Here is a 6,117-nt window from a genome sequence, read left to right as displayed (position 1 = left end):
AAACGCTCCCGAAAACACTTCAGCGTGCAGGCCTTTTTAATCGACCTGGCCCGGATATCCTGGAAGGATATTGACCTCATTCCGACAGTAGAGGATGCCTGGTTATTCTTTAAAAGTGCTTTCCTCACCATCTTAAATAAGCATGCCCCACTCAAAAAATGTAGGACCAGGAACATATACAGCCCTTGGTTCACTCCAGACCAGACTGCCTTTGACCATCACAAAAACATCCTGCTGCGTACTGCGTTAGCATCAAATAGCCACCGCAATATGCAAATATTCAGGGAAGTTAGGAACCAAAATACACAGGCAGTTAGGAAAGCTAAGGCTAGCTTTTCAAAAAGAAATTTGCATCCATGTAGCACAAACGCCAAAAAGTTCTGGGACACTGTAAAATCCAATGATAATGAGAGCATGTCCTCCCAGCTGCCCACTGCACCCAGGCTAGGAAACACTGTCACAACCGATAAATACATAATAATTGAGAATTTCAATAAGCATTTTTCTACGGCTGGCCTTGCTGTCCACCTGGCTACCTCTACATCGGTCAACAGCCCTGCACCCCCCAGATCAACTTGCCCAAGCCTCCCCCGTTTCTCTTTCACCCAAATCCAGATAGCTGATGTACTGAAAGAGATGTAAAATCTGGACCCCTACAAATCAGCTGGCCTTGACAATCTAGACCCTCTCTTTCTAAAATGATCCACAGAAATTGTTGCAACAACTATGACTAGCCTGTTCAACCTCTATTTCGTATCGCCAGAGATCCACAAAGATTGGAAAGCTGCCGCGGTCATCCCCCTCTTCAAAGGGGGAGACACTCTAGACCCAAATTGCTACAGACCTATATCTATCCCACCCTGCCTTTTTAAAGTCTTCGAAAGCCAAGTTAACAAACAGATCACCGACCACTTCGAATCCCACCGTACCTTCTCCGCTATGCAATCTGGTTTCCGATCTGGTCATGGGTGCACCTCAGCCACGCTCAAGGTCCTAAACGAAATCATAACTGCCATCGATAAGAGACAATACTGTGCAGCTGTATTCATCGACCTGACCAAGGCTTTCGACTCTGTCAATCACCACATTCTTATTGGCAGACTCAACAGCCTTGGTTCCTCAAAAGACTGCCTCGCCTGGTTCACACACTACTTCCTAGACAGAGTTCAGTGTGTCACATCGGAGGGCCTGTGGTACGGACCTCTGGCAGTCTCTATGGGGGTGCCACAAGGTTAACTAACCTCCAGACGAGCTTCAATGCCATACAACTCTCCTTCTGTGGCCTCCATCTGCTCTTAAATGCAAGTAAAACTGAATGTATGCTCTTCAACCAATCACTGCCCACACCTGCCCGCCCGTCCAGCATCACTACTCTGGACGGTTCTGACTAAGAATACGTGGACAACTACAAATACCTAGGTGTCTGGTTAGACTGTAAACTCTCATTCCATACTCACATTAAGCATCTCCAATCCCAAATTAAATCTAGAATTGGCTTCTTTTTTCGCAACAAAGCATCCTTCACTCATGCTGCCAAACATACCCTCGTAAAACTGACTATCCTACCAATCCTTGACTTTGGCGATGTCATTTACAAAATACCCTCCAACACTCTACTCAGCAAATTGGAAGCAGTCAATCACAGTGCCATCCGTTTTGTCACCAAAGCCCCATATACTACCCACCACTGCAATCTGTATGCTCTCGTTGGCTGGCCCTCGCTTCAAATTCGTCGCCAAACCCAATGGCTCCAGGTCACCTATAAGTCTTTGCTAGGCAAAGTCCAGCCTTATCTCAGCTCACTGGTCAGCATAGCAGCACCCACCATAGCAGCACGCGCTCCAGCAGGTATGGTCACCCCCAAAGCCAATTCCTCTTTTGGCCGCCCTTCCTTCCAGTTCTCTCCTGCCAATGACTGGAACAAACTGCAAAAATCACTGAAGCTGGCGACTCATATCTCCCTCACTAACTTTAACTTCTTATGGCTGCAAGGGCAGTATTGAGTAGCTTGGATGAAAAGGTGCCCATTGTAAACGGCCAGCTCCTCAGTCTCAGTTGCTAATATATGCATATTATTATTAGTATTGGATAGAAAACACTCTAAAGTTTCCAAAAATGTCAAAATATTGTCTGTGAGTATAACAGAACTGATATTGCAGGCGAAACCCTGAGGAAAATCCAAACAGGAAATGGCATCCATTTTGAAATATCCATGTTCCATAGCCTCCCTTTGCTGGATTTAAAGGGATATGAACCAGATTCCTTTTCCTATCGCTTCCACAAGGTGGCAACAGTCTTCAGACATAGTTTCAGGCTTTTATTTTGAAAAATGAGCCAGAACGATAACATCTCGTCAAGTGGTCACATGAGTTTTGCTCGCGCAACAGAGTTTGGACAGCCATTGTTTTCCCCTCTCCTACTGTGAAAGACATTTGCGGTTGATATATTATCCATGATATATTTTAAAAACAACCTGAGGAATGATTATAAAAAACTTTTGACATGTTTCTGTGGACATTATGGAAACTATTTGGAATTTTCGTCTGCGTTGTCGTGACGTTGTCGTCTTTCCTGTGGATTTCTAAACATAACGCGCCAAACAAACGGAGGTATTTTGGATATAAAAATAATCTTTATGGAACAAAAGGAACATTTTTTGTCTAACTGGGAGTCTCGTGAGTGAAAACATCCGAAGATCATCAAAGGTAAACGATTCATTTGATTGCTTTTCTGATTTTCGTGACAGAGCTACTTGATGCTAAGTGTACTTAATGTTTTGTCGAGCAATCGATAAACTTACACAAACGCTTGGATTGCTTTCGCTGTAAAGCATAATTTCAAATTCTGACATGACAGGTGGATTAACAAAAGGCTAAGATGTGTTTTCCTATATTGCACTTGTGATTTCATGAATATAAATATTTTTAGTAATATTTATTGAATGTAGCGCTATGCTATTCAGCGGTTGTGGATGACACTTATCCCATTAACGGGATTGCAGCAATAACAAGTTAAGAACAAGTGTATCTTTAGTTCTATGTAAAACATGTATCTTTCATCAAAGTTTATGATGAGTATTTATGTTATTTGACGTGGCTCTCTGCAATTTCTCCGAATGTTTTGGAGGCATTTCTGAACATCGCGCCAATGTAAACTGAGGTTTTTGGATATAAATATGAACTTTATCGAACAAAACATATTTGTATTGTGTAACATGAAGTCCTATGAGTGTCATCTGATGAAGATCATCAAAGGTTATTGATTCATTTGATCATATTTCTGCTTTTTGTGACTCCTGTCTTTGGCTGGAAAAATGACTGTGTTTGTCTGTGATTTTGCGGTGACCTAACATAATCGTTTGTGGTGATTTCGCTGAAAAGCCAATTTGAAATCGGCCACTTTGGTGGGATTAACAACAAGATTACCTTTAAAATGGTATAAGATACATGTATGTTTGAGGAATTTTAATTATGAGATTTCTGTTGTTTGAATCTGCACTTTCACTGGCTGTTGTCATATCGATCCCGTTAACTGGATTGCAGCCATAAGAAGTTTAAGCTTTAGATGTCAGAGCAGCTCACAGATCACTACACCCGTACATAGTCCATCTGTAATTAGCCCATCCAACAACCTCATCCCCCATACTGTTATTTATTTTATTTATTTTACTCCTTTGCACCCCAGTATCTCTACTTGCACACTCATCTTCACTCCAGTGTTTAATTGCTATATTGTAATTATTTTGCCACTATGGCCTATTTATTGACTTACCTCCCTTATCCTCCCTCATTTGCACACACTGTATATAGAACTAATCTATTGTATTATTGACAGCATGTCATTAATAGCCACTGTGACTATTAAAACCTACCCCAACCAGAAACTGTGGATTGAAGGCGGCATTCGTGCAAAACTGAAAGCGCAAACCACCTCATTCAACCATGGAAAGACGTTGGGGAATATAGCTGAATATTAACAGTGTAGTTATTCCCTCCGCAAGGCAATCATACAAGCAGAATGTCAGTATAGGGACAAAATGGAATCGCAATTCAATGGCCCAGACAAGAGACTTATGTGGCAGGGTCTACAGGCAATTACGGACTACAAATGTATTCATAAAATGCCTGGATTTTTACACTTTTGTTGATTCTCTTATAAAATAGGTAAAAGTACTGTATAGCAACCCTAGCTGTAATATAGTAAATAGCGGCTACTTCTCAGATAGTTTTGAGTTGTCAAGCAGAGAAAAACAAGGGTGTCCGCTGTCACCATATCTATTCCTTATGGCCATCGAAATGCTAGCTATTAAAATCAGATCAAATAACAACATTAGAGGATTAGAAATCCAAGGCTTAGAAACAAAGGTGTCCATGTGTGCCGATTACTCAAGTTTTATATTTAGTCTGCTAGCTAGATCCCTGTAATGTCTCATTGAAGATCTAGATAACTTTTCTGGACTCTCTGGACTAAAACCTAATTATGACAAGATACAGTGTGCCTATCTATATTTATCCATTTGTATATTTGTATTTAAACAGGTAAGTTGTCTGAAAACACATCCTCATTTACAGCAACAACCTGGGGAATAGTTACAGGGGAGAAGAGGGGGGATGAATGAGCCGATTCTAAACCGGGGATGATTAGGTGGCCATGATGGTATGAAGGACAGATTGGGAATTTAGCCAGGACACTGTGGTTAACACCCCTACTCTTGCGATCAGTGCCATGGGATCTTTAGTGACCACAGAGAGTCAGGACACCCATGTAACGTCCCATCCAAAAGACGGCACCCTACTGCCTTTGGTCATTGGGATATGTTTTAGACAAGAGGAAAGGGTGCCTCCTACTGACCCTCCAGCACCACTTGCAGAAGCATCTGTTCTCCCATCCAGGGACTTACCAGGACCAACCCTGCTTAGCTTAGCTTAGCTTCAGAAGCAAACCAGCAGCGGGATGATGGGTGGTATGCAGGCCTAGCTGGCTATATAATGAATATGAATTGGGTGTTGTGAGATTATTAAATATAAAAGCACTAACATCTCTAAAATCTTCACTTAGTCAAAAGATTTATTTGAACCCTAAATGGTTCTCAAGTAAAATACTAAGAAAAGTTAATCCACTGTTTAAATAGCGCTTTTGCCTGTGTACAGATTTCGATGTCTCATTTTTGATTGATTGCAAATGATACCTTTTTCTAAGTATCTCTCTTTTTCAAACAAGCATTGCAGAGCTGGCTACAATTTAAATTTCATCCACCTGAAAAGATAGAACAAATATTAATGCTGAATCTAAATGCGCTGGTTGATAAAATACCTGTATTTATGGGAAACAGTTTGAAAAGGGTATTTTGTTATTAAATGATATTGTAAATTGGAATGGGTGAGTTGTCTTTTATAGAGTTATCAGAAATATATGGAAAGGTCTGCTCAGTCCAAGATCATAACCAATTGATTACAGCATTACACCAAAAATGGAGGCAGGTGGCAGCAGAAGGAGGTAGGGAAGTGGTCTGTCTGCCCAAATTAACAGGATCAAAACTTGCAGCGGAATAAAAATAGCATAAATAGGAATGTATACCAGTTTCATTTGAGGACCAGAATGTTGATATCTGTGCCATACAGATTGCAAAGTTGTTGGGAAGATATTTTTGATTTACCGATTCAAGACTTGTGCTTTTCAACTAATGCAGATTTTGTTGTGAGAATACAGAATCAATTGACCATTTATTTTAGTTTTGCCCTCAAGTAGGTTCTCAGGAATAGCTGAAAATCCAAAATATTGATCTAAAATTGACCCTAGATATCCTATTAACGTTTTTCAGTCTGTAGAGTCTATTCAATAGAAATGGTATGTTAATCACAGCATAGTTGAAATATATATGCTGCGTAGAAATCCAAAGTGTTTGGCCAGCAGAGACAGGTGGGATGTGGAGTTGCTGGGCGAAGGATAGAATGAGATGTAAAACAAATACATTTGAATGACACTGAGGGGACTGTGTTGATACAGTTGAGGCTTATGCCATGCAGGTGTGCAAATGCATACTAATTCAAATGGACATGGTGCCATACATGCACTCAAATGTTGGCCTGGCTGTTAATGGTTGTTTCTCTTATTTGG

This window comes from Salvelinus alpinus, chromosome 12, assembly GCF_045679555.1.
Source record: "Salvelinus alpinus chromosome 12, SLU_Salpinus.1, whole genome shotgun sequence".
In the NCBI taxonomy this organism is placed as follows: domain Eukaryota; kingdom Metazoa; phylum Chordata; class Actinopteri; order Salmoniformes; family Salmonidae; genus Salvelinus; species Salvelinus alpinus.
Note: the sequence above shows the minus strand (reverse complement) of the source record.